The 22,833-nt window shown below is 44.7% G+C and overlaps 1 protein-coding gene across 2 annotated transcripts in view; it reads left to right on the top strand.

Annotated features, from left to right (window-relative positions):
- KCND3 (potassium voltage-gated channel subfamily D member 3) overlaps positions 1–22,833 on the top strand; it is a 238,464-nt gene that overhangs the window by 118,317 nt on the left and 97,314 nt on the right. The window lies entirely within an intron of this gene.

Here is a 22,833-nt window from a genome sequence, read left to right as displayed (position 1 = left end):
CCACATAAAAAACTAGTTAGTAGATATGGGAAATGCACTGCGGTTTTTGCATTTGTTTTTAAGGCACATGGGGAAAGGTTAAGCACTGTCTGTATAATCAGACACCCTGCAAGTCATTGCTCATGAATGAATAGGTTCTCTCGCACTGCAAGGTTGGCAGCTGAAGTGCCTGGTGAATGCTGAGCAACTTTGATCAACCCATGGGATCTGCTTTTTGCAAATAAATGGAAGCCAAATCAAGTTGTAAAAGAAAACTTACTCCAGCTTCCATTTTGCCAAATTCCATGGCTTTGGGGATAGAGTAGGACTGTGCAGTCTAAATCGACAGGGAAATTACTGACATTTGATTCATTTTTTGTCACTTCCCATCCAAAATAACAACAAAACTTTGTGTTGCTTCATTGGTGCATTTTGAAATGACTTAGCACTTGCTAAACTGCAGAAATGAATTCAAAAGAATAAAAATTGGCAAATGAAATGAAAAATAAACCTGAAGCACAGTTTTTCCCAGGCCCACCCCTGAAATGTGGTCCCTGGCATCAGCCTTGGCATGGAGCACTGCACCCAGACAAAACAATAAAGCAGTAGAGCAGAGCTCAGTTCTGCAAACTTCCTGGGTTACCCGAATGCCCAAATATCTGGAGATACTGAACTTGCTGCAGATAAGATATCAAGGCCGACTTGGAGGAAGGGAGAAATATTCAGCTTTGCCCCTTGGAATTTTACTCCTCAGCAGGGCCGGTGCAAGGGTTATTAGGCGCCCTAGGCAAATCTTCTGCCTTGTGCCTGCCCCCCCCCCCCCCAGCTCTGACCCCGATCTCATTCACTCAGACAGGCCCCCTCTCTTACACACACTTAGGTTCTTTGTCTCATTCACACGCACCCTTACACAAGCTCCCTCCCTCTTACCAACACCATTGCTCTCTAATATACACACAATCCCTCACACACACACACACACACACTCAAACAGAGGCATCGCTCATGCCTGCCGAGACTCTGCTTCTCTCAGCCACAAGCAGGATGGGCACTGCTCGTGGCTCGCTGAGTCTCTACTCTTCTCGGCTGCGAGCGGGATAGGCTCTACTAACGGCCCCATATGTCTGCTTTTTGCTGCCCCTAATGGCTGGCGCCCTAAGCAACTGCTTAGTTCGCCTATTTGGTCGCACCGGCCCTGCTCCTCAGCCTTGATTTTTTTACCACCCCTGAACTGCAGAGATTAGAACTGCAGCTTCAGTACCCAAAGAATAAAAAGCAAGTGAGCACAGAATGGACAGCTGAGGGTTATATCTTCTCTCTTTTGCCAAAGACGTTGCCAATGCCCTACAGGCAGCTGCAAATCTTCACTGGCTACCCAACAACACAGAAAATGTAAATTCAAGGTCATTTACTGCGCGATATCCCTGGGCTGCCCAGGATTTTCATGCTGCTACCTGACTTGGGGCTTCTTGCATTCTCTGGGGGTGCATCCATGTTGCAGAGAGGTTAGCTTAATGCCACGCGGAAGTTACTAGGTGGACATGTTGACAGTGGTGGGGTGGGCGATGGCCACTTCAGGTTCTGCTGTTTCACAGACTGCTCAGGTCTAAAGCATACTGTCCAGTCAGGGGTTCCTGGCACCTCATAGGACATTACAAAGCTTGAATTCAGGACATCCCACTCTACAGCTCTATTCATTAAGGGGTGAATTTTCAAATGAGCATATCTGCATATAAGCAGCTCATATTCATGCACATGATATTTTATAAACATCAAAAGTAGGGGCTAAGAGTTATTTGCATAAATTGCTATTTTAGAAGAGACTTTTGCGAGTACATTTAGTTACTGATTTGTGCAATTTTCCACCTGCTAATAGTCGTGTGCAATCGATGTCAGATGGGTCATTTTTCAATTATTGGCTGCATGGGAGGTCTGGATGGACTGAGGAGAGTTGAAGCTGAAGAATTAGGAGGGTCTCGATGACCTGGAGGAGGACTGGATGAACTGATGCAGCTATCGGCAAACTGGTGATTTTAATTATGCGCGGATGTTTTAAAATATGCCAACGTCCACGTTTTAATCAGGGTTCTATGAGAGCAAGTTATTTTGTTTTCAGGCTTATAATGTTCGCAAATATGTTTATAACTAGGTAGGAAAAGAATGTGCTCTCAATGTTTCACTGGTATTCGCATGTAACCAAACATACACACGTAATTTAGGGACAGACAAACATATTTTATAATCTGTGTGTACCTGACATGCGCAGATTATAAAATACTATAGTGGATCTCCATGCAGCCATATACACGTATATGGGGACGCGCAAAATTCTTTGAAAGTTATCATCCCTGTGAAACATACATGTGGCCATTGAGGATTTTAGTGGGATGGTACGCTTCAAAAATCAAGTCCTTGTGGCCCTGTTCATTTCACTTATTTAATTAATGTAGCACTGATATTGTCTGCTCACAGCAATTTATAGATATCATGTACTGCATATCAATTAAAACGTTTAAAATAACCCAAACCACCCAATGGCCCACTTATAGTATGAACAGACCATAATAATCCCAAATCAGCCCTTATAAAAACATTAAAACAATAAAACCATCAGTCCACTCCCATCATATAAAACAACAACTCACTCCATCACGGCACTCTTACTAATCTCAAACAGGCCGATACAATATGGACATGCTAACAAAAGCAGGTCCACTTCAGTGCCCACTTTTTGGACGCGCGCACAGGCCCCTCTCCTGGGCATGCGAAACAGAATGCAAATGAGAAGGCACTAGGGCAATTGCAATACATAATGCTACAAGAAGGCGCTAGGGGCCCAGGAGAGGTGGCTGTCAGCAGGTTTCAAAAACAGACGCTCAAGTTTACAAGTGTCTGTTTTCTGAATGCGCTGACAGCCATGGGTTAGGAAAATGGACGTTCATACAATTGAGCATCCGCTAGGATATTAAGTTGGAGGATATACAGAAAAGCAGTATTTTCTTGGGCAGGTACTAATTTTTGAGCGTAAAATGTGCGGATTGGCCGCACATTTTTTTTTCAGGATCCCGGGCAAATAACTCATAGCCTCATCGACATTTATTTATTTATTTATTTATTTAAAAAAACTTTTCTATACCGTCGTTAAGTTAAGTACCATCACAACGGTTTACAATAAGGCACAAACATTAATGTTGGGAAAAAAATAATGAATTCTATCCACTAAACAGGTGCCAACAATTTACGGTAACATAGTTTGTTATAATTATTCATAGGTGGGTGTGACACATCATGTCCATTCTTTTTAGTGACAGATTTAAAATAGAGAACTTATGCATAGAGAACTTATGCATAAGAACGTAAGAAATTGGCTTGCTGGGTCATACCAAGGGTCCATCAAGTCCAGCATCCTGTTTCCAACAGAGGCCAAACCAGGCTACAAGAACCTGGCAATTACCCAAACACTAAGAAGATCCCATGCTACTGATGCAATTAATAGCAGTGGCTGTTCCCTAAGTAAACTTGATTAATAGCAGTTAATGGACTTCTCCTCCAAGAACTTATCCAAACCTTTTTTGAACCCAGCTACACTAACTGCACTAACCACATCCTCTGGCAACAAATTCCAGAGCTTAATTGTGCGTTGAGTGAAAAAGAATTTTCTCCGATTAGTCTTAAATGTGCTACTTGCTAACTTCATGGAATGCCTCCTAGTCCTATTATCTGAGAGTAAATAACCGTTTCACATCTACTCTTTCAAGACCTCTCATGATCTTAAAGACCTCTATCGTATCCCCCCTCAGCCGTCTCTTCTCCAAGCTGAAAAGCCCTAACCTCTTCAGCCTTTCCTCATAGGGGAGCTGTTCCATTCCCTTTATCATTTTGGTCGCCCTTCTCTGTACCTTCTCCATCGCAATTATATCTTTTTTGAGATGCGGTGACCAGAATTGTACACAGTATTCAAGGTGTGGTCTCACCATGGAGCAATACAGAGGCATTATGACATTTTCCGTTTTATTCAACATTCCCTTTCTAATAATTCCAACATTCTATTTGCTTTTTTGACTGCTGCAGCACACTGAGCCGACGATTTCAATGTGTTATCCACTATGATGCCTAGATCTTTTTCCTGGGTGGTAGCTCCTAATATGGAACCTAACATTGTGTAACTACAGCAAGGGTTATTTTTCCCTATATGCAACACCTTACACTTGTCCATGCGATGAGGGTGAACACACGTTTTCGACGCACTAAACCCCATAACTGTATAACGGGTAGTGGATGCGTGTCGAAAACACGCATCCAAATCACGTAAAACGGCGCACTAGCCCAGGCGCACTTTACTGTATCAGCCTGAAAGTAAATATTTTCCCATCAGCCCCAGCCTCCTATCCACCTTCAGTTCACATACTATAAATGAAGTTGCCACAACTCCCTATATTCTAATCCAAAAGCCTGCAGGTTTTCACTGCCTTAACATCAATAATGTGATTGGAGTCAAATTTCCTTTGTCGAATTGTTGCAAAGGGAAGAGAGTGAAATTGGAAAAGCTCTAGCTTGCATCCTGCACAAATACATCTTCTCCTTTGTGGGTACCATCAAGAGCTTACAGGTCACCAATTGCCTGCCAAATACTCAGGCCCCATGTCATGTAAGACCTTACAAGTCAATATTAACAGCTTGAATTTATTTCCGTATGCTTCCAGCAACCAATGGGAAACGTGATCCCTAAAACTGAGTTTGCCCAAGGTCCCTTGCTGCTGTATTCTGATTTATTCGAAGTCGTCTCTCCAACGACCGGGGCAGACCCACATTTAGAGTGTTTCAGTGTTACAGTAGTGGAGCCAGGATAATATGAGTGCTTGTATTATTTTTAACTAAGTTTGCTGATGACAATTAAGATCTCAGCAGATGCACCATTCTTAACCACCCAAATGTCGTGTGCACCACCACAAAAAAATCTGCCTGTCGAAACGTCATCCCAGAACCAAACCCTAGACCCAGATTTCATGTCACATGTCCCAGTGGTATCTGCAAGCCATTCACATTAACCTGAAATGGTCCAGCTTCGCCAACCATTGGGCCTCCATTTTGTAAACAAACATTCAGCTCTGGTTCACTACTCCTGCATTAAATTGCGACCTCTGCCAACCCCCTATCTACTTTTCTGTCTCTTCCATTTCTCTCTTTGTTACTGGGAGAGAAATTTGCCCCTCATCTACAAAAAAGTGGAAACAAAATCCTACCATCCTCAGTACCTTCCACAGAGGAGCCATATAAATATTATTAAACAGGCAAGATGTGAGGACTGAGGACTGAGCCCTGGGGCACACCACATGCCAAGTTCCAGGATTCAGAACAAAATTGGTCCATAATGACCTGATGTGACCTCCCATGCAAAAACGAGCTGAACCAGCATAGTACCGCCCGATCCCAGAGCCAGGGCCGGTGCTTCCATTAGGCAAACTAGGCAGTTGCCTAGAGCACCAAGACTTATTTGGTGGGGGAGGGGAGTCTGCCAAATCCTGTCACTGAGATGTCTAGACGGATGCTCTACCACAGGGAATTGCAACAGAGAAGGGAGCACTGCGCTGGAGGCACTGCCAGCAGTAATTAAGGTGCATGTGATTGGGGTGGGAGATGAATGACCAAAGGTTTGAATGACCAAAGGTCCCAAATATGCTTACACCGGCCCTGATCTGAACTCCTCCCATACGTCCATTTCCGGAGACCACTATCAGCACTTCCCTATCCCAGCAACACCCGAGATTGAGATCCTCTCTTAAGTATGCAGCACAAATTATGCAGAGAAGGTTATTTTATTGATTTCATTTTGAAACAGTCTTGGGGTGGGGGTGAGTGGGAGCTCTCTTCAATATCTGAATGACACTGTTTGCGCACCCAGAGTTAATCACCTGTTGGTTTGGATGGTGTTTGCTTAATTAATTAACATAAAGTACCTACTGTTCTGCCAATCTGTATGGCAGTTTGACCCCCTCAGGCAGATTCCCCCAAATTCTCAGGTCTTAGTAGGATTGCCCCAAGAACCAGGCGATGCAAAGGCCTTCAGTCAAGCAGTAAGCATCGCTCGGCATTTGTGGAAAGTATAACGGAGCGTGGAAAGAAGAAAGGGAAAACCTGCAGGGCCTCTGATAGGGAAGAGAGCAAGGAAGTGAGAAAAGGAGGAGGAAGGGAGAAGGAGGGGGGCAGGAAAGAAGAGAAATGGCATCATAGATGGGTCCAAGCTTTGGGCTTTTAAAGCTCTCTCGCTTGCTTTGTCTCTGTTCTTCATTTTTATTTTGCATGTCTCGGGACCTAAGTTAATCTATTTAAATCCCTTCTTAGTTTTGGGGGTTTTTTTTCCCCCTTGACCCAGCAGTGTCCTCCTGCTGCTTTGCCCTTCCAGCTCTGTCAGAACCAGGGTTGGGATCTGTTGCCAGGAGCTTTCGTTTGCAAATACCTGGGGGTCTTGTTCCCTATTTTATATCTTAGTCCCACCCCCAACATACCTAGTCCAGTCCCTGCAGCGATGGTCCCAGGCCGGGCGCCATGCACTAGGGCTCCCTCTGAGGCCCTGAATCCGAAGCAGTCACCGCAGCCTCCTCAGCATCCCAGGTGGCCGTGAGCATGGCCACTGCTGCATCCCCGGCTGACGCAGGAAGCAGAAGACCCTCCTTGGGGATGGACCCAGAGCAGAGCACTGTAAACTGCTTCCTATTTCACCTCAGACCAATTGGGAATTCCCAAAGAAAATAATACTTGCGGAAGAGCTTCTGACAGTTTTGCAAGAGCCTTTGTCTTAAATTGGAATTAAGGGTCAAACAAGCTGTAGGCAATACCTTTTTATTGGACTAGCTTAATAAATGGGTGGCAAGCTTTCAAGATTATCCTCTCATCATCAGGTCAGCAAAGAGGCAGCACACTTTAAACTGAAAATGACCACACAATCAATCCAGCATTTGTATTACCCCAAAATTAATATAAATATCTCAGCATTGCAACTTCGTTCTTATACAACAATCACCAGCGTCTGGTTCTCCAATGCATGCACACCCCTCTCATGCATTGCCCAGGAACTGGATGGGTCACCAAGACGGGCTTGGGAAGCACTGTAGTCAAACGATCAATAATGCCCCAATCCTTCCATGCCTAGGGTAAAATCCCCCTCTCCATGCAGGAACGTCAGGGGTCAATCAGTGCCATGTTGTGAAATGGCACCAGCAGGACAGGAGCAAGCTGGAATTGCTCCTGCCCTCACTAGATCCTGAGGGCTGCAGGTAATGCTTAGAGGGAGGTGGGGCTGTGGGTCATTTTTGAAAAGGGGTGGAGTTTTCTTCTGCGTGCATGGCCTAAGGGGCACTTTATTTCCACTCCACTCAAGTTGCCCCACCACAGCACAGGTACAGCGCAGGCACCAGTGGTGCAGACGTCTCCCACAGACACGGTGCAGCCGAAGCTCTTCAGTGCTGCTCTGGAAGAGCCACCCTTAAGGAGTTTAGTCTCCAGGACATTGCCCGCAGTGGTGCCAAGGGTTCCAATGCTGGCAGTGGTTTTTGTGATGGGGACATGAAATTAGCCGAGCCATCCTTGGCATTGTATTGCTGAGCTGCTGTATTTTTTTTTTTTTTTTATAAAAACCTGCTGCAAGCTCCAGTGTGCTTTCTACTGGGTCACAGGAGTGACTGACACGATCCGCTGGCTAATGGTGCATTAAATCACCAGCATGCACAAGAGCTAAAAGTCATTCTCATGCTTTTATTTTATTTTATTTTCTAGGAGAAATATAAGACTGCATGTTTCCTTAATCAGGACATAGGGAGAGCAGAATCTAAGAGTTGTCAGATCCAGTTTCTTTGTGATCCTGATCTGTCAAAATCCGAAGCTATTAAGGTGGGAAAATCAGAAGTTTCAGATTTTTATTTTCAGGACGAATGAAAGGCTGTGATGATGATAAGAGCTGCTGGTAAGCTACCTCCAAGACCTGACCACAAATAAAACCTTTTCTTAGGCAATCAGTCGCATATTAAAATCTCCTTGGTTAACTGCAAGAGAAGACACTTCTTGAGAAAATGTTGCAAAAAGATAGCAAACATGAATCCTAAAAGGATGCAATTATTTGCTTTTATTTGTCTGCTTTAAAAAAAAACCCTAATTCTGCAGGGAATGGGATGTTCCTGTGCAAAATGGCAGCTCCCCCCTTCATTAACAGCTTATATAAAGCTGGCAAAAGCAAATCCCGTTTCCTTGCCTCGGGAGAACAGCACAGCACCCAGGCCTTGCCATCAGGAACCAGGATTGGCTGCCCCTCATAGGGCTGTAGGTCTCACCCCTCCCTACCAGGTGAGAGAGAGAACTGCTGAGAATACAGATCATTATCAAAGGCTGGTACTGTGGTAGTACCAGGTATAGAACCTGCCAGGTGAGAGAGAACTGCTGAGAATACAGATCATTATCATAGGCTGGCACTGTGGTAGTACCAGGTATAGAACCTGCCAGGTGGGAGAGAACTGCTGAGAATACAGATCATTATCATAGGTACTGTGGTAGTACCAGGTATAGAACCTGCCAGGTGAGAGAGCACTGCTGAGAATACAGATCATTATCATAGGCACTGTGGTAGTACCAGGTATAGAACCTGCCAGGTGAGAGAGAACTGCTGAGAATACAGATCATTATCATAGGCTGGCACTGTGGTAGTACCAGGTATAGAACCTGCCAGGTGAGAGAGAACTGCTGAGAATACAGATCATTATCATAGGCTGGTACTGTGGTAGTACCAGGTATAGAACCTGCCAGGTGAGAGAGCACTGCTGAGAATACAGATCATTATCATAGGCTGGTACTGTGGTAGTGCCAGGTATAGAACCTGCCAGGTGAGAGAGAACTGCTGAGAATACAGATCATTATCATAGGCTGGCACTGTGGTAGTACCAGGTATAGAACCTGCCAGGTGAGAGAGAACTGCTGAGAATACAGATCATTATCATAGGCTGGTACTGTGGTAGTACCAGGTATAGAACCTGCCAGGTGAGAGAGCACTGCTGAGAATACAGATCATTATCATAGGCTGGTACTGTGGTAGTACCAGGTATAGAACCTGCCAGGTGAGAGAGAACTGCTGAGAATACAGATCATTATCATAGGCTGGTACTGTGGTAGTACCAGGTATAGAACCTGCCAGGTGGGAGAGAACTGCTGAGAATACAGATCATTATCATAGGCACTGTGGTAGTACCAGGTATAGAACCTGCCAGGTGAGAGAGCACTGCTGAGAATACAGATCATTATCATAGGCTGGTACTGTGGTAGTGCCAGGTATAGAACCTGCCAGGTGAGAGAGAACTGCTGAGAATACAGATCATTATCATAGGCTGGTACTGTGGTAGTACCAGGTATAGAACCTGCCAGGTGAGAGAGAACTGCTAAGAATACAGATCATTATCATAGGCTGGCACTGTGGTAGTACCAGGTATAGAACCTGCCAGGTGAGAGAGAACTGCTGAGAATACAGATCATTATCATAGGCTGGCACTGTGGTAGTACCAGGTATAGAACCTGCCAGGTGAGAGAGAACTGCTGAGAATACAGATCATTATCATAGGCTGGTACTGTGGTAGTAACAGGTGTAGAACCTGCCAGGTGAGAGAGAACTGCTGAGAATACAGATCATTATCATAGGCACTGTGGTAGTACCAGGTATAGAACCTGCCAGGTGAGAGAGAACTGCTGAGAATACAGATCATTATCATAGGCACTGTGGTAGTACCAGGTATAGAACCTGCCAGGTGAGAGAGAACTGCTGAGAATACAGATCATTATCATAGGCTGGTACTATGGTAGTACCAGGTATAGAACCTGCCAGGTGAGAGAGCACTGCTGAGAATACAGATCATTATCATAGGCTGGCACTGTGGTAGTACCAGGTATAGAACCTGCCAGGTGAGAGAGAACTGCTGAGAATACAGATCATTATCATAGGCTGGCACTGTGGTAGTACCAGGTATAGAACCTGCCAGGTGAGAGAGCACTGCTGAGAATACAGATCATTATCATAGGCTGGCACTGTGGTAGTACCAGGTATAGAACCTGCCAGGTGGGAGAGCACTGCTGAGAATACAGATCATTATCATAGGCTGGTACTGTGGTAGTACCAGGTATAGAACCTGCCAGGTGAGAGAGAACTGCTGAGAATACAGATCATTATCATAGGCACTGTGGTAGTACCAGGTATAGAACCTGCCAGGTGAGAGAGAACTGCTGAGAATACAGATCATTATCATAGGCACTGTGGTAGTACCAGGTATAGAACCTGCCTGCCTGTGCTTTCGGGGAATCTCAGGAGTTTCTTTAATTGTACAAGAGGCTTTTCCTAATCATTTTTGCATACTCTCAAAGCTTCTTCCCTCAGTAGAGGACTAGTTTATTTTATATTTTCTTTCCACTCAATCATGTATTAGTTATTTCCTTTTTTGTATCAAGCTATTTCTTGATGTTTATTTGAATTCAATAATTAGACATTTAAAACAAAAAAAACCCAAAAAACAAAGAACTTTCCAATGACAAGCAACAGTCAACAAATGTTAGCTGAGTGGCATATTGAAAGGTTACCTAGCATCTTGAAAATACCTTTTTTTTTTTTTAGTTCGACTGCATGGATACATATTGCTATTGTCTTCCACAGCCCGCATAATTAGACAGTTCATGACAGGCTTTCCTTAGAGTCCCAAGCTTAATTCCCTGAAGAAAGATCTAAACTTCTGCTAACCAAGACTCACTACCCAGTGTGCTTATCTTCCCTTTCTGTTGGAAGACTATAGATTATACTTCACCTCCGGCTTTACCCCTCATTTCTCTACAGCCAAGAATCCTCTGCTCTAATCCCAGGCTTTCTCAAATTCTGATACTGTTTATCCTGCCGTCAGCATCTCTTCTGGGAGGCTATTTCATGCATCCACCAGCCTTTCAGTGAAGAAATATTTATTTGTATTTAAAAATACTTATATTCCGCCACTTCCATAAATATGTTCAACACGGATAGTAATAGTATATGATAGCAGGTAAAGACCCAATGGTCCATCCAGTCTGCCCTAAACATTGCTTAGGGTAGTAACTGCCGCTCTGTGTAGGGATGTGAATCGTGTCCTCGATCGTCTTAACGATCGATTTCGGCTGGGAGGGGGAGGGAATCGTATTGTTGCCGTTTGGGGGGGTAAAATATCGTGAAAAATCGTGAAAAATCGTTGAAAATCGTGAAAATCAAAAAAACGTAAAATCGCAAAACCGGCACATTAAAACCCCCTAAAACCCACCCCCGACCCTTTAAATTAAATCCCCCACCCAAATGACTTAAATAACCTGCGGGTCCAGCGGCGGTCCGGAACGGCAGCGGTCCGGAACGGGCTCCTGCTACTGAATCTTGTTGTCTTCAGCCGGCGCCATTTTCCAAAATGGCGCCGAAAAATGGCGGCGGCCATAGACGAACACGATTGGACGGCAGGAGGTCCTTCCGGACCCCCGCTGGACTTTTGGCAAGTCTTGTGGGGGTCAGGAGGCCCCCCCCCCCAAGCTGGCCAAAAGTTCCTGGAGGTCCAGCGGGGGTCAGGGAGCGATTTCCCGCCGCGAATCGTTTTTGTACGGAAAATGGCGCCGGCAGGAGATCGACTGCAGGAGGTCGTTCAGCGAGGCGCCGGAACCCTCGCTGAACGACCTCCTGCAGTCGATCTCCTGCCGGCACCATTTTCCGTTTGGGGGGGTAAAATGGCGCCGGCCATACGTTTGGGGGGGAAAATGGCGCCGGCCATACGCGTATGGCCGGCGCCATTTTCCGTACGAAAACGATTCGCGGCGGGAAATCGCTCCCTGACCCCCGCTGGACCTCCAGGAACTTTTGGCCAGCTTGGGGGGGGCACTCCTGACCCCCACAAGACTTGCCAAAAGTCCAGCGGGGGTCCGGAAGGACCTCCTGCCGTCCAATCGTGTCGTCTATGGCCGCCGCCATTTTTCGGCGCCATTTTGGAAAATGGCGCCGGCTGAAGACAACAAGATTCAGTAGCAGGAGCCCGTTCCGGACCGCTGCCGTTCCGGACCGCCGCTGGACCCGCAGGTTATTTAAGTCATTGGGGTGGGGGATTTAATTTAAAGGGTCGGGGGTGGGTTTTTAGGGGGTTTTAGTGTGCCGGCTCACGATTCTAACGATTTATAACGATAAATCGTTAGAATCTCTATTGTATTGTGTTCCATAACGGTTTAAGACGATATTAAAATTATCGGACGATAATTTTAATCGTCCTAAAACGATTCACATCCCTAGCTCTGTGCAGGTTACCCTGATTCAGAAATGTTACACCTAAAGTTAACAAAGGTTACCCCTTCTCTTCATATCATCACTAGCCATTAGGGATCCTCTGTACTTATCCTATGCCCTTTTGAATTCCATCACTATTCTGGTCTTCTTTACCTCTTCTGGGAGGGAATTCCACCCATCCATCACCCTTTCTGTGAAGAAATATTTCCAGACATTGTTCCTAAGCCTTCCCCCCTTGGAGTTTCAGATCATGACACCTTGTTCTATAGCTTTCTTTCCATCGGAAAATGTTTGATTATTGTGCATCTTTAACACCTTTCAGGTATTTAAAAGTCTGTATCCAGTCTTCCCTGTCTCTCCTCTCCTCAAGGGTATACAGATTTGGGTTAAGTCTCCTCTCAAGTCTTCCAGTGCAGACCCCATACCTTTTTAGTTGCCTTTCTCTGGAGCGCATCCATCCTTTCTCTATCCTTTTTCAGATATCTCCAGAACTCAAGACAGTACTACTTCTTATGTAACCTGAGTCTACCCCTTTTCAGCATCATATCATGATTGATAAGTGTGCCTGAGCCTGAAAACCAACATGGAGAAGGGCAACTGACCCAGAATCCTCTGCTTTCTTAGCCTGTCTTGGCTATATGAACTCTAACAGCTCGATACAGTAAAGTTCAGTTGAAGATTTCTCGTCTGTAACGAGCTCGCTGCGCACAATTCGGACGCGTAAGGCAAACCAGCGATACAGTCTCCAGTTTTGCACGTCCGTAGCGCTTCTTAAAACAGACGCGTAACCCTTCCCGCACCCGGCATGTAAATGAACGAATTAGCTGTATAATGAAGGAATTAGCTATTCCCCTCCGATACCGTAACGGGCACTCAGGTTCTCTCATTAGTAACGCACTGTTTTGCCGCGGCCGTAACGTGTTAGTTTACCGCCTCCCCCTAGTAGGAGTTAGGACTGTGAGTCTAGTAACAAATCCATCGACACCGCTTAAGATACTCAAAAACAATAAAACACAATTTAAAAAAAAAGCGATACAGAGATGATCGAGAAAATGTAATGATGTGGGACACATAAAACCTGTCAGAAGAAAAAATAAAAAATTTTAAATACCTGTCGGAGGGCTGCGTGGGTCCAGGCGGCCAGCGGCGGCGGCGGGAGCCAGGTGGTCGCGTGTTAAATCTAGGCCGCGGGCGGGTGGGCGCCTGTTCCAGGCAGCGGCGGCGGGGGGACACGCGTTAGTTCGAGACGGCCGGCGGGTCTCGAACTAACTAACCAGGTGGTCGTGTGTTAAATCTAGGCCGGGTCCGCACAGGCGCGCATTCATTCACTGCCGGTGGGGGCTGCCGGAGAGGCAACCCCTCCGGCAGCCCCCACCGGCAGTGAATGAATGAATGTGCGCCTGTGCGACCCCTGCGATTCGGCGCTCAAGGCAGTCACATGCCGTGACGTCACGCCTTGAGCGCCGAATCGCAGGGGTCGCACAGGCGCGCATTCATTCACTGCCGGTGGGGGCTGCCGGAGAGGCAACCCCCACCGGCAGTGAATGAATTCATTCATCCAGGCGGAGGAGCCGGCTGCTTTCGCCACCGGCTCCTCCGCCTGGATGAATGAATGCGCGCCTGTGCGACCCCTGCGATTCGGCGCTCAAGGCGTGACATCACGGCCAGAGGCAGCCCCCACCGGCAGTGAATGAATGCACGCCTGTGTGGACCCGGCCTAGATTTAACACGCGACCGCCCGCCGCCCGCCGGCCGTCTCGAACTAACGCGTGTCCCCCCGCCGCCGCTGCCGCCGCCGCCTGGAACAGACACCCACCCGCCCGCGGCCTAGATTTAACACGCGACCACCCAGCTCCCGGCTGCCTGGACCCACGCGGCCGTCTGAAACTAACGCGCGTCCACCCGCCCCCCCCCGCCGCCCGGAACAGGCGCCCACCCGCCCGTGGCCTAGATTTAACACGCGACCACCGGCCCCCCGGATCCCGCCGGCCGCCTGGACCCACGCGGCCCTCCGACAGGTATTTAAAAATTTTGATTTTTACACTTCCTGGTGCCTGTCATTTCAAATGTCATTTGAAATGACAGGTACCAGCGCACCCAGGTTACTGTATAGGCGCTGTATTAAGCGCCTATACAGTAAAATGGGTTACGCGGGCATAACCCTTCCCTACCGCTTTAAAGCCGCGGCATGCATTTGCATGCGATTAGAGGAGAGTATCGGGGAGTTAGTGAAGAGAACTGTGCGTGCGGGGAGGAAGGGTGCGCCTGACACTACCTCACTGTTTCTACCTCGACCTTACTGTATCGACCTGTAAGTGACTTATTGAGCATGACTTGCAGAAATTCCAGGGACACCTGGACAGCATTTGAAGCTGGTGCCACTTATGATGCTTAATTATAGGGTCATAAAAGGAAAAGGCAACGGTTGGAAACTTCAGGCTATACTGTCACAATAAGAGGCACTATTCTCAGGAATATCTGTAAACACAACCTCAGATGTGTTAATTGCCCTGACCAGCAAGATTCTAACAGAACAAAGGACTATCTAGAGAGTGATGGTAAATGGGCTCCACCTGGGAGAAGTAATCATGGAAGTTTAGGGATAATCACATCATGCTGTTGACATGACAATCAATGTAAATTATTCTCTAGGCAGTCACGCACCTCTAGAATCTTCTAACCCAGTACAATATTATATGTTATCTATAAAAGAAGGATCACTTCCTGTATACAAGGAGATGCTGGTAGTCAGTTTGTCAGAGAAATGGCATCAGCATCTCCCAAGAATACTTATATTGATTAATAAAAAATTATATTTTCAACAGAAATCTAAGTGTTCTTGTATCCCTGGATATATAAGCGTCATAAAGAATGGCATGGCGCTTAACATGATTCCTTGTTCTAGAACATTCTTTCCACTGGAATATATATTCTCTTCTGTGTGTTCTTCATATCTTTAAGTTATTTGCATGCCTCTATCATATCCCCCTCTCCTTTAGGGTATAAATATTTAGATCCTAAGACAGTAACTTTCAAACTGGTGGGCGAGCACACATTTGCATGCATACGTCGGCCTGCACCCAGGGATGTGGCTATTTTATAACTTGCAGGCATATATGCCTGCAAGTTATAAAATAGCCTGGTCACGCGAACCTGTGTGCCAAATTTTAAATGGGCACATGCATGGGCATGCAAATCCCACTTCTACAGTGTAAATTGGGGATTTTTAAAAAGGTGCACATTGATGCCATTCCCAGTTTTACCAGTTCATCTCCTGTTCGCCCAGAGGTTCTCCAAACGCCACTAGTTTAATAGTCTTCACTCCATCTAGTTAGCCCTGACCCTTAAAACACCTTAGATCTGCCTAGTTTTCTTTATTTTATAACTTGCACCTCGTTCATAGCAGAAGTAAACTTATGCAGTAGGGGATCTCGGCGTGCACTCAGGTGCGTAAGTATTTATGCTCATATCTCTGGTTCACACCCCGAAATGCCCATGCCTCTCCCTATTTTAAAACCTTTGGAGAGGTGCGCACTGCAGTAGATTTGTGCGTATCTCGGTGGCTTTTAAAATCTGCTTGGCGCATGAGAGTCTGACTTATTCGCACATCCCCTAATTAACGTGCACATTGGGCTTTTAAAATTCATCCTTAAGTCTTATTTCATAAGGCTGAGGGGGACAGATTGCCCTCATCTTGCTCTCCTCTATTCTGTCTATAACTCTTCTGTCATTCTAATCAACTATTGTCAGGAAATATACAAACATAAATCCGTTCCCAACACAAGAAAGGAAAAGCATGCCTTTGTGGTGCTTGACATCCTTTTCCCTTCCTACCATGAAACAGGCAGATCTTATTTCAATTTGCATTGCAGCGACAGATTTAATTTTAGTATTCCATTATCTTTTCATGTTGGCCGGGTCCCAGAAGTGCCCATGGCCTGGGTTTCGTGTCATCTGAAATGCACAGGGCTGACTCTACCCTCTAATGCTCACCAGACCAAGAGCTCACACTGACCTACTTTCAGCCTTCAACTTAAACTGAAGAAGTGGCAATAGGGAGAGAAGAGATGGGAACTCAGCCTGCTCAGACCAAAGCAATCAGCTGGTTTTGTACAATTAGGGAAAAATGTATACAACAGGGAGCTATGCCAATTTATCGAAAAGCGTGCAACTATACCTGAGCTTTCTGTGAGCTTTGCTTTATTGGAAGTTTACCTCTGGAGTTCTTCATGGGATTTCAAAAGACTTATCACAGGCCAAAGAAACTTGGAATTGCTTCATCCAGACACACGTAGAAATGGAGGAAGATCAACCTGTTATATTGTGTGCAGTGACATGAGGCGATTTCTGGTTAGATAAGAACTCTGGGCTCTCTGCTTTAGCAGCTCCAGTTCTCTATTAAAATCCCTCTCATGCATAATTTCTGTCTAGGAAAGATGGAAGACAGAGTTCCAGATTTGCTCGCTCTCTTGTGGATTGTCCATCCAGTGTCTCCACTCATCGTGGAAGAGATCTATTTATTTATTGAAAATGTATAGACCACTTGTCGTACTTCCTAAGTGGTTTACATAAAAACATACAAAACTGAGAACATAAAATAACACACACATTCATAAAAGCAACAAAAAACATAACACATAGGCTCATAAAAACAGTAAGTAAAAGCAAATATATAAAATGAGACCTTAGACTCTGCCATATAATATAATCAAATAACCAGACCTTGATGCAGACCTTGACACAAGCAGGGTCTTCGTCCCTTCCTCCTCATTTCAGTGAGCTTGGACGATATTAAGAGGGATTCCTTAACAGAATGCATGGGGGTAACCTGTACGGAACGGCAGCGTAAAAAGGGACAAATGAATCAATTTTTGTTTCCTTTCAAATAAACCAAAACAAGCAAACATTTTTTTGAGATTTTCAAAGGAGTATGTTTTCAAAGGAGTTACGCACATAAATATAACATACTACTGTAGCAATTTTCAAAAGCCACTTAATGCAAGTAAAATGCATTTCCATATGAAAAACCCAGTTTTAAGACTTTAAAAGCTTTGAAAATAAAGCCTAAGGTATATAATTTCCTGAGAACAAAAGAACTAACTAAAAATCTCTGAAAACCAGAACTTAAAATGAAGATGAAAAAAATTAGGGGTGAATTTTCAAAGGAGTTGCGCTCATAGAATCGCATCTACATGAGTACAAGCTACTTGCATGCGCAAATGCTGATTTTATAACTATCAAATATCCATGCATTCTTTGGGTTTCACACACACATTTACCTGTGGAAGTTGTTATTTTATTAGGGATTTATGTCATTTATTTTATCCCTGCTAACTGATATCGGCTCCTGGCTGGCTGGGAGGTCCAGGTTCACTGGTGGGGCTCAGGGTGAAGAACTAGGAGGATCTCAATAAAAAACAGAGAAGGATTAGGTGAACTGGGGGAGGTATCAGCAAACTGGTGATTTCAATTGCACGTGCAAGTTTTATAAAATGCCTTCCACATGTAAATCAGGGTTTTACGTGAGCAAGTTATATTTTTTTTCCATGCATATGACATATGCACGTATGTTTATAAAATAGGTAGACAAAATACGTGCTTTCCATTCATTGCAGGTATTTGCACGTAACCAGACATGCATGAATGATATAATCTGCGCATACCTGATACACGCAGGTTATAAAATGCTCTGCATAGCCATGTACATTTTAAAAAGGATTTACACGCGTTAAACTGGGTTCAAGTGTGTAAATGGCTTTTGAAAACTGCCACGATAGTAGTTCCATTTACGTAATTCCCTATATGGAGGCTGCAAGGAGCTGTTTGAAAGTTATCCTCATTGTTGTGCACATCCTCAATAGGAACCAGCTTTTCAAAATGATTGAGGATGTTAAGTTTAACACAAATTATCCCTCCCTGGACACAGTGAAGCAGTATTCTCAACAGTGGGAGTGCATCTACCATACCCACAGAGCTGGCACCTATGCATATGGGATAAATAATTTCATTTCTTAATTCCCAATATAATTCTTAATAGGCTGTTGTGCATAGAATGATGGTTTGCTTTTGTAACAAATACTGAGGCCAATGTATTAAATTACAGAAAATTTTGCAAAGTCTGCTTTGCAACAGCCTGCACTATTTGCTAGTTGAGCACACAAGGCAGATTTTGCCAAATGTTCCACCTTCACAAATAGTAAAGCTTTGGGTGCAATCAGACCCTTGTGAAATGTTATTTAGTGGCTGCAATGCAAAATCAGGCAAAGCAGCTTAACAATTAGAACATAGTAAAATTACATGCAACCCTTGCTTCACAAAAATTAAAAAGCAGGGGACTAGCCTAGTGCTTAGAGCAGCAGGTTGTGAATGAGGGAAGCCAGGGTTCAAATTGCGCTGACATTCCTTGTGACCTTGGGCAAGTCACTTCACCTTCCATTGCCTCAGGTACAAACATAGGAGGTCATTTATTAAAGGTTTTCTCCGATTTTGCGTCTATGATAAAAATGCTTAGTTAATAGGACCCTGACTGTAATCTGCTTTGAAGTGGCTGGTCAGTCAAAAAAGGCAGAATATAAAGTAAATTTAAAAAATAGCTGCACCTCAACAGATGTAGGGGTGAAATTTTCTGTACCAAATCTGCATGCACTATTTTTCTTCTGGGCTTATTTGCATTTAAGTCCCAGTAGAAAAATAGTTTGTGTTATTTTGCAAATAATCAGGTGAATTTTCAAAGGAGCTACTCGCTTAAATGTAATATACTATTGTAGCAATTTTCAAAAGCCATTTATCCACATAAAGTGCACTTGAGCAAATAAATCTTATGGACAATTTAATGGCATATATTGTAGCAATTTTCAAAAGCCCATTTACACAGGAAAATGAATTTACATATGTAAAACCCAGTTTTAAGCATGTAAATACTTCCGAAAATTAGATCCAATGGGGTAGATTTTCAAAGGGTTAAATGCGTAACCCCCGAAAACCTACCCTTGCGCGCACCAAACCTATTTTGCATAGGCTTGGTGGCGCGCACAAGCCCTGGGACGCACGTATGTCCCGGGGCTTTGAAAAGGGGCGGGCTGGGGGCGTGGCGGCGGTCCGGGGGTGTGGCGGTGGTATGGGGGCGGGACCGAGTGCTCCAGCACAGCGGGCGTAACTCGACGAAATAAGGTGGGGGGGGGGGATTTAGGTAGGGCTGGGGGGTGGGTTAGATAGGGGAAGGGAGGGAAAGGTGGGGGGGACCAAAAAAAAAGTTCCCTCCAAGGCCGCTCCGATTTCGGAGCGGCCTTGGAGGGAACGGGGAAAGCCATCGGGCCTCCCCTAGGGCTCGGCGTGCGCAAGGTGCACAAGTGTGCACCTTGCGCACGCCATCCCGGATTTTATAACAAGCGCGCAGCAGCGTGCGCTTGTTAGAAAATCGGGTGTACATTTGTGTGCGCCAGGTGGCACGCACAAATGTACCCCGCGCGCGTAAATTTTAAAATCGGCCCCAGTGTGCATAGTTTTGCTTGGCTTAGTACAACACCCTCACTGGGGTTGATATACTAAGCATTATTCCCAGATAGGCAAAATGGGAAAACCCTTTAGTACATTGTAGGCCCTATTTTCAGTGTTTTGCCATCGAACAGAGGATTCTTATTTTGACAAGTGTGCAAGAAAAATACTCAACTAACAAAGTGGTATACTTATACTCCCTTGGGCCAGCAGACTCTCTTTTGTGATAAGTGGGCACTCTCCAGGTTCAGACGGATAACATTGATAAAACCATGCAATTCACCAGCTAGAAGTATGAGAAAAGTGCCACAACACCCAATTACTCGGTGTCTGTTTTGTTCACTCTTAGAAATTGTACTTTCGACATTTCTTACAGTCTTTCAGCTTTTAGACTCTTCTTTGTTTTTTTCATCATTATATTTATTTGCATCGGCTGTAAGACAAATGAGATTTATATCTTGTTTATAATTTGCCAACTTAATTTGCATAAGTAGTAAAGTGAGGACCAGAGATAAAGATGAATGTAAAACAGGAGGAATAATTTGTTTACTATATGTTTACCGACATAATTTCAGCTTCTCGTGGGTGTTTTTTAAATCAGTTATCTCATTTGCATCATCATTTAATGGAATGAGTTATAGGACTATAAGATCAATAACTGTTTAAAAATTATAGAGGTAATTTTAAAAAGAGTTTGCATGTGTAAATGTAACATGCTATCATAGCAATTTTAAAAAGCCATTTCTGCAAGCAAAATACACTTATACTTGAATATCCTATGGACAATTCAATGTCATATAGTGTAGCCATTTTTAAAAGCCCACTTGCACGGGTAACATGTATTTACACATGTAAAACCCAATTTTAAGCATGTAAATGCTTTTTTAAATCAGGCCCAAAATGTACAAGAGAAATAACAGAGGTAATTTTCAAAGAGTTATGCAGTATGTAAAATTAGCATATATAGTACGTGCTTAAGTATCATGTACATACATATATGCTATTTTAGAACCCTTGAGAGTACGTGCATATATGCAGTCTCATGAATAAATATGAACAGAGTGGTTTATGGGCATTCCAAGCTGGGACTCTGAAGTATGCATGAAAATTGTTATTTTGGAGGAGGTATATATGCAGTACACTACATTACCAACCTTGTCCAGACACTTTTACACCTGATAATTGACTTGCGCAGTTGAAAACTCATTTGTCTTTTGTCTGTAGTTTTTGGATAGGAGATGTGGGTGAACTGGTGGAGAATGAGGGTGAAGTGCTGGAAGGTCTGGGTGAACTGGTAATGCCAAGTGCATGCATAAGTAAGGGTTTTAAAGAGTGGAGTGCACACATACCTTATAAACTACCTGCCTCCACATTTCATTTTTGGTTATTAAGCATGAATTGTTACAGTTAGGGATGCGCACACTCAAAAAATCATTTTGGATCATTCATTCATTTCTTAGGTTTTGCTCAACTGAAAACAAATATTGTTAAGTCTTTCATTTTACAATGAATTTAATGAGGGAAGGAATCCGTAGGCTCACAGTAACTTCACTGTAAAGGAAAAATGGGCTGGAGCCAGGTCCCTATCCCTGAGCCCCAGGTCTAGGCCCAGGCCTGAGGCCAGGTCCCATCACCAAGGCCTAGGCCCAATGCAGGAGCTTGGCCAGAGACCAGATCCCATCGCTAAGCCTAGGCCCAGGCCCAATGCCAAGTCCTATTTCTGAGGCTTAGGCCCGGTCCAAGACCAGGTCCCATCTCCAAGGCCTAGGCTAGGCCCAATGCTGGGGCCCAGCCTGAGATCAGGACCCATTGGCAAAGTCCAGGCCTGATGCAGGAGCCTTGCCTGAGGTCAGATCTCATCACCAAGGCCAGATCCCCTCATTGAAACCCAGGCACGAGACCAGATCCCATTTTGAGGCCTAGGCCCGACACCAGGGCCCAATCTATCGAGGACAAGGCCTAGGCCTAGACTGAAGGAAGGTCCCATCATCAAGGCCCAGGCCTAGGCCCATGCTCGAGGTCCAGGACTAAGAGTTCCGATCTCTTCTTTCTTCTTGGATCACTGAAAAATTATGTCGGCCCCCCAGATACGTCAAAAAGGGCACCGTACATTTGGGAGGAAGGTGCCACTGTGGCATCACTGTGGTGCATCCTTCGGATGAACAGCATCATTTTTCAGCAATTCAAGAAGAAAGAAGACATCAAAAGGCCCATGCCTGGGCTTCAGCAATGGGACCTATTGTCAGGTCTTTGTCGACGGGCCCAGGTGTAGGCAGGCCCTGGCTTCAGCACCAGGTCTAGGTCTCAGCAAGGGGACCATTGGAGGTCTGTTTTGGGGTTTTTTAAATATAAAAATACATGAAAATTTTCCATTTGAGATTTTTTTCTCTTTTTTGGTTCACATGATTTTCTGTGAATACAGTGATCTCAGTCACATCATTGTAGTCACAGTAGGGATTAAATCAAGAAGCTTTAAATGACAAGGTCATGATATGGGAGTAAAAAGGGCTTAGACATCAGAAATAACGTAAGAAAATATGTGGTTATAAGAAAGGCACTGTGGTCTCTTACTACAGGTAGGCCAAAGACATTAACCGAATTCACAAAGGACTGGGATAGGCATGGAGGAGCTTTCGTGGGAGGATGTGAAGACACAGCCCGAGATGGGGTAGGCGCTGCAGTATTTCGTTAGGAATGGGTAGGGCATTGCGGTCCCAGATCTGCCACCACACATTGCAAGTTTCTCTGAAGAGTTTGTTTTCAGAATAGAAGAGCATTAAAGTAGAAATTATCTTCTATTGCCGTGGATCTTGCAACACTGCAGGCAACAGGCACAGAAATGCAAAATGTTGTAAATGAAATTCTAGTCAGCAAAAGGCACAGAGGAGAAAATGTGTCACAGAATAGAGGTTTAAAACCGCAGAACTTCAAAATCTCAGCTTCTTCCTTTCTTGGCTCCATTGCTGCTTCTTCAGTCTTGTTGCTACGTCGTATTTCCCTAATTTTAGAGCCCATTTATTCATACCTTTTCAGCAGGACTCCAAAAATTATACCAGAGG

This window comes from Rhinatrema bivittatum, chromosome 12 (assembly GCF_901001135.1).
Source record: "Rhinatrema bivittatum chromosome 12, aRhiBiv1.1, whole genome shotgun sequence".
Classification (NCBI taxonomy): Eukaryota; Metazoa; Chordata; class Amphibia; order Gymnophiona; family Rhinatrematidae; genus Rhinatrema; species Rhinatrema bivittatum.
The sequence above is the reverse complement of the archived record's forward strand: the minus strand, read 5'-3'. Positions and strand labels throughout refer to the sequence as shown.